This window comes from Salvia hispanica, chromosome 6, assembly GCF_023119035.1.
Source record: "Salvia hispanica cultivar TCC Black 2014 chromosome 6, UniMelb_Shisp_WGS_1.0, whole genome shotgun sequence".
Lineage (NCBI taxonomy): Eukaryota > Viridiplantae > Streptophyta > Magnoliopsida > Lamiales > Lamiaceae > Salvia > Salvia hispanica.
This window is the reverse complement of record NC_062970.1, coordinates 20,492,853-20,502,443: the sequence shown is the minus strand read 5'-3', so window position 1 is coordinate 20,502,443 and position 9,591 is coordinate 20,492,853. Positions and strand designations below refer to the sequence as shown.

The window sequence follows — 9,591 nt, the reverse complement described above, 5'->3', positions numbered from 1 at the left end:
CTTTGAGCAATTGAAACCCCGGCCCCAACCCCCGGAAAAAACCCCCCTCCCCCAGGCCCCGCGATGGCTCGGGATTGGTATCAAAAGCTATTTGAATGGCACGGATAAAATTGCTTGTATTAAATTTTTCTACAATCCCAACCCCAAAGCGAGAAAAGTAATTTTATAGATGTTTTTTGTACATTTATGGTTTTAAAACTTTTAAATTAAAAAGAAAATTTTGGTTTTCGCATATAGCGGTGTGAACGATGTTAAAAGAAGGTGCCCAAATGGGTTCTTTATAGAAGAGAAATAAATTTCACAACCTAGATAGGCTTTGGCTACCTTCGTAAAGGTTCGTTGATCATTTTTATTAGCACTAAATAAACCAAGTTCGATATACATAGATAAAAGGTTATCGGATTCGAACAGGGGAAGCGAACCGTGTCTATCCTTACTAAGACTCAAATCTATCCAAAAATAAGGGGGTTTTGAAAATTTTTGGAAAACTAAAAAAAGAAAAACATAGTAAAAACAAAACGGATATTAAATAGAAAAATGAATTTGTATTACCAAAGTCGTTACTAACACATCCCTAGAATTCTATGAGTTTAGTTACACATAATTGAATAAGCTAAAAACATAGATTGAAGGGAAGACAATTTGAACATAAAACTAAAGCAGATAAAACCCGTATGTTGAATCCTTGTCGTTCTTGATGTTCTTGAAATCCTTCTCCAACTCCTTGCACCAATGAAGTACTCTAGGTCTTGATCTCTATGAAGTATTTTGCAAGTAGAAGTTCTCTTTTTGATGAAGCTTGAGGTCTTATTTATAGGGGAAAGCCACTCCTTGTTGTAAAAGGAAAAGATCTCCAAAATATGGTAAATCTGGGCGCAAATCTAGGGCTTCCCGAATTCGCCGCCTTTCTCCGGTGGGCCGCTCGCACCTTGGCCGGCGGTCGCCGCGTTGGAGTCCAGAGTTCTGTCCCTCGGCGGCGGATCGCCGCACGTCTTCGGCGGTCGCCGGATGAGACTTCTCTTCCAAGCACATTTTTCCGAGGCGGACCGCTGCATTGATCTGCCCGCCGGGCGCCGGCGGTCGCCGCACACATCCGCGGCGGTCGCCGGTCGTCGTTTGACTCCACTGATTCCCAAACTTGGCGTTTTGGCTCCCTTTTTCGGCTCAATTATGCACATTTCTCACAAAACACGTCAAAATACCAAAATAGACAAAATATGCAAATAATGGACGTGTAGAGTGACTTTGACATTAAAAACGGACCAAATAATGGCCTTAAAACAGTTCAAAATCCGAGCGTATCAGCTCCCCCAGTCTTGCATGTTTCCTTACCTTAGGAAATAAACGACACTGGTGTGGTATAGCACCGAAGGATCTAACAGTTGAGATAAGTCTTTCTTGCTATTTACCGAAAGACGAGGTATTGTTATTTCTTAATCATTGTTGATATAACATTGAGCATACGGTATTGATCATACACTACTTTGATTTATCAATGGTGTGGATTTTTCGCAATCCAAGAATCCTGATATCTTGGGTAGTGGTGATCAATGTCTAGAGGTGCTAGATTGTTATTACAATGAATCGTGTGCTGGGTGAGTCCAGTTTGATAATATCCTCAAGAGGTGTTCGAAAAAGGTTTTATTATTCAGAAACCCGGCCGGTTGAAATTTATTCCAGATAATATTGATTTTGAACTAGACAACTCTTGGAAAAAGATATCAATTAATTAAAGTCAAATAGTAGACTTAAATTAATTAATGGATATTTATATCTTAAACACGAGAAATAATAAATTAAAGAGGTAAAGCCCGGATTACTCGTAATTTGGGATTGGATGGGCAACCAATATTATTATACTATAGTGGATGATAATAATATTCTGTTTGGATTTGTATTAAATTGGGACTCAATTTAATTAGTAAAAGTCCAACAGGTTTGGCCCAAATCCAACCTCCATGGATCCCTAATCTGGCTCATAATAACTCTATATAAAAGGAGATTAGAGAGAAGATTATTTGTGATTTTAATCATTAATTTCGTTCCCCTCCTCTGTGAGTGGATGGTTTCTTCAGTTCTTCACAAATCTGAAGTTCTGTCTTCTTTCTAATCAAGCCTTTTTTTTCGATTCTGACAAGCTTTGCCCACCCAAAGGTCATTATCTGAGTTCGGGATACAGATTAGAAGATTCGTGGTTGAGTACGAAGATCATCACGTGGAGAAGGCGCAAGCAATCGACGATTCTTTGGAGAATCAAATCGGTAATTCTAAACCGTAGGAAATTCATGTTTTAGGTTTTAATTCCTTTTACATGAATTATTTGTGTTGTTGAATGCAATTTGATTGTTTAACATGTAGTTTATTAATCTCATAATCAGTCAAATAGATCTGTAGATCTGATTTATTTGTGTATGCATGACTCCTGCTGTGCAAGGGGCACCAATCCCCAGCAATTGGTATCAGAGCCAAGAGCCAATTTTTGGCTCTGATTATGTGGATTAATTTCATGTTGTGTGAATTGCATAATTTTTTCGTAGCTTGTTCGTTGTTTATATCTCATATATATATGTAAACAAATGTTGAACATCGAAGAACTAGAAGGTAGCGCATGGGAGGAGAATTGCGCGCTGCTGTTTTGGTGAATCAATTCTCTGAACACAATCAAAAGTTACGTGAACAAATTTCTTTAGTTTGTAATCATTACATTGAATTGTGTTTGCGTGGGCTCTGTGATTGAATTCATCCGTGTCTTTGACTATTTCATGTTCGTGAATTACCTCTGATATGATTAATGAATTCTCAAACATGAATCTTTGGGATGATTTGTTCATGTACGGTGATTTAATAATTATATACACGGACTGTAAATTCGAATTCATTCATCGCCGCGAGTTTGTTGGAGAATCTGTTCGCGCCGGCGGCAGAAACGATGTTGCAGCAGCGGCAACAACACAGCAGCAGAGGCGATCTCGGACAGGAACGCAGCAGAGAGGTGACGCGTCGGTGGGGAAACGATGTAGCGGCGCTGGCGGCTGTAGAGTCGACAACGTCGCTGCAGCATCGCAGGCATCCAGCAGCTGCCGCTGTCATTTAGATGAGAGACGACGCAGTGGCGGCTGGCTAAGTGGGAGTCCAGCAGCGCCAAGTTAGGGTTTCCCTATGTGACGTCGCATCACCTCGTTTCGTGACTTCGCCTTCCAAAATTAGTTAGGGTTTCCTAAACCATAAGAACTAATTTTGGAGAAATTTCCTAAATTTGTTAGGATTTCCTAATCCTTAGTAACTAATTTTGGAAATTTATTCAAGATATATTTTAGAATAATATTTGAATATATCGGAGTGGATTATCTAAAATTTATTTTTTTAATTAAATTATGGATTAATGGTATTTTTATCCTTATTTTAGGGATTTAGATAGTTTAAATTCTATCTAGATAAATCCTAGATAAATTAGGATAATAATAATTAATTTTATTTGTCTTATAGATTTATATAGGTTTGATTCTATGTGAATAAATCCTAGATAGACTAGATAAATTAATTAATTATATTTGGATTTTATCGTTATTTTATAGATTTAGATATATTTAATTATACCTAGATAAATCTTAGATAAATTTGGATAATGATTATTTTTATTGTCTTATGGATTTATAATGGGAACAATTCCTTGGGTTAGTTAGTTTTTGCTATCATATTTTGTAAATGAATTGGAGAGATAAGGAAGAAAGTATAAAAAGTAGTGTGCTTAATATAAAGAAGAGTACAAGTTGTGAAATAGAAGAATTCGAAATATGTGTGCTTGATCTTAGAAAGGATGCCTATGAAAAAAAAAGAAAGAAAAAAAAAAGAGAGAAAAAGTGTGAAAGGTTGTGAAAAGAAGAAAAGAGAATAAAAGGATTGAAAAGTGAGTTGAAGAAGAAAATGAAGTGTTAAAAGTGTCTTTGGATTTAGAAAAGTGGAGTCAATTTAACTCTACTTGGGATATTTTTATTTTTGAGTCACTTTTTAGCCAAATATTCCTCACCTACCAAAGAGCCTACATTACAATCAAAGATAAAGACCTTTCGGACTTTTGATGCTTAATCACATCTAGTAGAGGAGGGATTAGACTTTGAGCAAGCCTATGGTAAACTTTGCATGATGCATGATTTGAGTGCTATATATATACACATTAGCTCTATACACTTTTAGAGTGAGAGAACACTTCCCATCTTTGGAAGTTTGCCACATGCGAGTGCTTGAATTCAAGGTGTTTCACGAGTTAGTAATGAAAGTGCACTAATAAGCCTTGCCTGATTTGATTGCGTTAATACATGCTTAATCTGCTCTTTCATCTTTTGAGGCAATTATGACGTCTAATCCTTGTGCATTCCGTGCGTCTACTTTTGTGTCTTTATTGTTTTGTTCGAGGACAAACAAAAATGTAAGTTTGGGGGAGTTGATACGTTCGGATTTTGAACTATTTTAAGGCCATTATTTGGTCCGTTTTCGATGTCAAAGTCACTATACACATCCATTATTTGCATATTTTGTCTATTTTGGTATTTTGACGTGTTTTGTGAGAAATGTGCATAATTGAGCCGAAAAAGGTAGCCAAAACGCAAAGTCTGGAAATCTGGAGTCAGACGGCGACCGGTGCGGAAGTTGTGCGGCGACCGCCGGTGCCCGGCGGGCAGGCAGATGCAGTGCAGCGGTCCGCCTCGGAAAAATACACTTGGAAGAGAAGTCTCGCCCGGCGACCGCTGGAAGTCATGCGGCGGTCCGCCGCCGGAGAAACAGACTCTCTGGACTCCAACCCTCGTTACTCAAGTCGGGATGCTGGAATTTAACCTTGGGGTCCTAGCCACAACCATAGGAAGCAGGCACACTCCAGGAACGCTCCCAGCCTGCCAGAGGTAAACCCGAAAGGAAAGTGTCATGCCATGCAGTTGCGTAGCGGAACTACATATCAACCTCTGGAGGAGGAGACCTAGGCAGGGGAAGAAGGAAGGCAGAGAGGTCGCCCAGCAACACGTCTGCCGAAGACGTGCGGCGGCCCGCCGCACCCCAACACAGCGACCCACCGTCTACATCTTAGCAGGTCGAGATAGATTCTGGAACTGTCACTGATGAAAACCCGGCGGCCGCCACACCCTACCGCGGCGGCCCGCCGGCTGGGAAACAGCAAGTAGACGCGCCACCACACGGCGCTGTTACCATCCCATATCCTCAACGATTGAAGAGCAAGAAACTTGACGCCCAGTTTGCCAAATTCTTGGAAGCAATGAGCAAAGTCCACATCAACATTCCACTGGTAGAGGCCCTGCAACAAATGTCCAATTACACTAAATTTTTGAAAGATGTGGTGGCCAAGAAAAGAAAGTGGGGGAAATACGAGACAGTGGGCTTAACAGAGAGCTGCAGCGCTGTCATCCAAAAGGGACTACCCACTAAACACATAGATCCAGGGAGTTTTACTTTATCTTGTGTTTTAGAGAATGATGTGAAAGGTAAGGCGTTCTGTGATCTAGGATCTAGTATTAACTTGATGCCTTTATCTTTTACAGGAAACTTGATGTTGATAACATCCGCCCCACCTCAATCACGTTGCAAATGGCAGATCGGAGCACAATATCACCAATGGGGATAGTAGAAGATGTTTTGGTAAAGGGTTGGAGAATTTATTTTCCCAGCTGATTTTGTTGTGTTAGACATGCAGGAGGACAAGAAGGTGCCCTTAATTCTTGGAAGCCCATTTTTAGTTACTGGGGGAACCATGATAGATGTACAGAAAGGAGAGCTTACATTGAAGCTACACGATGAAAGCATTGCATTCAACATCTACGACGCCCTGAAATTCCATGAAAAGGAGGGGGCAGAAGGCTATCAAGAATGTAGTGTCATCCAAGTCGTCACCGATTGTGTGGGAGAAGTGGAAGTCACTTATCATCAAACCCAGGATCCTCTCGAATCTTGTCTAATAAATTCTTTCACACCTAATGCTGACTTATCTTCTTGTGATGCTAATGTGTGTGCCATAATTGCAGAATTGAAAGTGCTACCGGAAAGAATCCCTCGAAAAGGGAACGCATCTTGCCATTACGCACTCCCGAAGAAGAGGCAGAAAGGAAGAAAGCAGTGGGGAAGCCATGGGGACCGCCGAAGGTAGAGCTCAAACCTCTCCCCGAACATCTCAAGTACTCATTCTTAGGGCCACATAACACCTACCTGGTTGTTGTGTCCGCTACTTTGAGTGAGAAAGAATGTGAGAAGCTCTTGTGTGTTTTGAACAAGTATAGGTCTGCCATATGATGGTCTATTAGTGATTTGAAAGGGATTAGCACAACCACGTGCATGCATAGAATTTTACTTGAGGAAGAGCATAAACCTCGTGTGCGAAACCAACGTAGACTTAACCCTATCAAACAAGATGTAGTGAGGAAAGAGATGATAAAGTTACTAGATGCAGGGATTATCTATGCAATATCTGATAGTGAATGGGTAAGTCCTACGCAAGTAGTAGCTAAGAAAGGGGGGATGACGGTAGTGCCCGGCCAGGATGGAGAGATGATATCCACTAGAGTAGCTACGGGTTGGAGAGTATGCATTTATTATAGGATGTTAAATGCGGCCACTAGGAAAGATCATTTCCCTTTGCCTTTTATTGATCAGATGCTTGATAGACTGGGGGGTTATGATTATTACTGTTTTCTTGAATGTTATTCTAGATATAATCAAATTGCAATTTCTCCCGAAGACCAACATAAGTCTGCTTTCACATGTCCTTATGGTATTTATGCTTATAGGAAGATGTCATTTGGCTTATGTAATGCTCCTGCTACTTTCCAGAGATGTATGATGGCTATATTTCATGATTTGATTGAAAAAGTGATGGAGGTTTTTATGGATGATTTTTCTGTGTTTGTTAAATCTTATGATCATTGTCTTGACAATCTAGCTAAGGTTTTGCAGAGATGCGTAGAAACTAACCTTGTTCTCAATTGGGAAAAATGTCACTTTATGGTGAAAGAAGGTATAGTTCTAGGGCATAAAGTGTCTTCTGCAGGGATAGAAGTCGACCGGGCAAAGATTGCAACCATTGAGAAAGTCCCACCTCCATCCAACGAAAAGGGAGTAAGAAGTTTTCTAGGACACGCAGGCTTCTACCGGAGATTCATCAAGGATTTTTCTAAAATCTCTAAACCTCTTTGTAAATTGCTTGAGAAGGATGTGAAGTTTAACTTTACTCCCGATTGCTTGTAGGCTTTTAAGACCTTGAAGAAAGCCTTAGTGAGCGCTCCTGTCCTCATCACACCCGATTGGAGTCAACCATTCGAGATTATGTGCGACGCAAGTGATATTGCAGTTGGCTCAGCTTTGGGGTAGAAGAGGGACAAGATTTTTAGAGTCATTTATTATGCTAGTAGAACTTTAGATTCTACTCAAGCTAATTATACGACTACTGAAAGGGAGATGCTTGCTATCGTATATTCTTTTGATAAATTTAGAGCCTATCTTGTTGGAACTAAAACTATTGTTTATACTGACCATGCAGCTACTAGGCACTTGTTTGCAAAGACGGATGCGAAGCCTAGGCTTATCCGATGGATCTTGCTACTCCAAGAGTTTGATGTGGAAATAAGGGACAGAAAGGGGTGTGAGAATGTGGTAGCGGACCATTTATCACGGCTGGAACACCCGGTGGAAGGAGAAGATTTATCACAAGAAATCAACGAGGACTTCCCCGATGAGCATTTGTTCTTCACTCAAGCCACTTTTCCATGGTACGCTAATATTTTTAATTAGCTAGCGGCTAAGGTACATCCTCCGGATCTTACTCCTTATCAAAAAAAGAAATTTTATGGAGATGTACGATCTTATTTTTGGGATGAGCCCTACTTGTTCAAAAGATGTGCAGATACTATACTTAGGAGGTGTGTACCTCAAGAGGATTGGGAAGCTATAGTTGAAAAGTGCCATTCGTCCCCAACTGGAGGGCATTTTGGTGTGCAAAGAAACGCGATAAAGATTTTGCAGAGTGGTTTCTATTTGCCTACCATTTTTCGCGACTCTTCTAGCTTTGTTCTCCAATGCAATGAATGCCAACGGACGGGAGGAATTTCTAAGAAGAAGGATGTAACATCCCGCTTTTTCGAACCCTAATTTTTGTGACGTGGAAATTTTTGCATTAAATGCTTTTAATGCTATGATTATGTGGAATTAAATGATGAGTGATTTATTGCAATATTCCTTGTGACCTAATTGCGATATGGAGTTGAGTTTGAGTTGAATAGTCAAACTTATTGAATATGTGACGTGGCTATTGAATAGTCAATATTGTGGAAAATATGACGTGGCCGTGGAATGGTCAAAGTCATTGGAAAATGTGAAGTGGAGGTAAAATTCGAATATGTGGATATTTTAATGTGGGGTGAAATAATATTGTGGTGAATTATTTTCCTAAGGGATGAATGAGAATTAAATAGGAGTATTATATAATTATATGGAATTTTCGACCCCTCCTATTTATTGGAGGAGAAATCCTATTTTTCTTGGATTTAATTATTGCTTGGGATAATTATCCAAATTAAATCCAAAGTCCGTATATTCCTATTTATTCCATGAAATTTTCGAAACCCCTACTAGTTCATGGAGATTTTCGAAAATCTCTTATTATGGGGAATGAATTATTTTTATTATATTATTTGATCCCTTGTTTATTCTCTTCCATAAATAAATTCAAATATCCTAGCATATCTTGCCAAATCTAAGAAGATCTTACCATATCCTAATTTAAATAGGATTTTTATTAAATCCCTTTTGAGGAATTGAAACTACACGCCTATTCCTATTTAATGGGGAAGGATTATTATTTTTATTCTTGCTCCGTGATATTTTATCCTACTCCGTAAAATATCAAATTAAATCATATGCTAACAAATAGCATAGAAATTCGAAATTCCCTATTTTTCCTCTTCAAATTTTCGGCCACTTCAACAAACAAATCTACTCCAAATCTTTTATTATTTAATTGTTGGATTATATCTTAACTCTATAAATAGGAGAGAAATCCTAAACCCTAGCACTACAGAAAAATCGCCCCCCCTCTACTTCACGTCACTCTCTCTTTCTCCCCACTCTCTCAAATTTTTCTTCTACCTTTCTCCATTTATTCTTCATCTTTGGTGAAGAATCGAAGCTGAAATTCAAGAATTCGTTGAAGAATTCGTTGAAATTTATTATTTTGGATATTGTGTGTGCCTGATGCCTAGATTGTGAGTGCGCTCCATTAGGCTATAGGGCAATAAAAACGAATTCGGGTCTGAGTAGGGCCGCAAACCCTATTAGGGTATTGTACACGGGAGACCGGGAGCCGTCCTTGCTAGTCGGCCGGTCTCGTGGGCGAAAGTGTGGACACACTTCGTCGCAACATATGAATTGTTGATTGATGAGAAAATGGGAGGTATTGTTTGATTGGACAGTCCATGAAATATTTTGTGATAATCGATGTTGTTCTTTTAAATAAATGCAAAACTCGAGTTCACTATGGTAAGGGTGGCATAACTATAAAATGTTTTGGCATGAGTCCACTGAGTATGCTTAAAATAC

General features: G+C 39.4%; 1 pseudogene; it reads left to right on the top strand.

Annotated features, from left to right (window-relative positions):
* The window catches only part of LOC125194894, an 86,987-nt pseudogene extending 79,199 nt beyond the window's left edge, over positions 1 to 7,788 (top strand).
* The last annotated feature ends 1,803 nt before the right edge of the window (positions 7,789 to 9,591 follow it).